Below are 379 nucleotides of genomic sequence, written 5' to 3' on the forward strand. Positions count from 1 at the left end.
AATTCAGATACATGCTAGAAAATTGATGGATAGATTTTTGATTTAAAGTTTCTACATTTTATTGTCATTTTGTCATCGTCTTTGCTTGTCTTTCTATGAAAGTCACCACATTCCACTAGTGTGAAGAACTGCTACATTGATGCAACGGTCAAAGTTCAGTAACAATAACAGTGAGATTTAATGATGTGAACAATGTGCCAGAACTATCTACAATATATTCACAGAATAGGGGGTTATATGAGTATGGAACATCAGCACTGACTTGTTAGAGTGATGGCATCTTAATGAGTATGTTTTCTTCCTTTTGCTGCAAGCTCTGTACAATTTAGCATCAAGCCTGAAGAGTTTGATTTGACAGTCCTAATTACAATGGATGTCA

The 379-nt window shown here is 34.8% G+C and overlaps 1 long non-coding RNA gene across 1 annotated transcript in view; it reads right to left on the reverse strand.

Annotated features, from left to right (window-relative positions):
- The window catches only part of LOC143419915 (uncharacterized), a 7,632-nt gene continuing 7,253 nt past the window's right edge, over positions 1-379 (reverse strand). Inside the window, exon 3 of the long non-coding RNA XR_013099939.1 lies at positions 1-379. This exon is cut by the window's right edge and continues 653 nt beyond it. This is a non-coding gene — a long non-coding RNA (uncharacterized LOC143419915).

This window comes from Maylandia zebra, linkage group LG8 (genome assembly GCF_041146795.1).
Source record: "Maylandia zebra isolate NMK-2024a linkage group LG8, Mzebra_GT3a, whole genome shotgun sequence".
Classification (NCBI taxonomy): domain Eukaryota; kingdom Metazoa; phylum Chordata; class Actinopteri; order Cichliformes; family Cichlidae; genus Maylandia; species Maylandia zebra.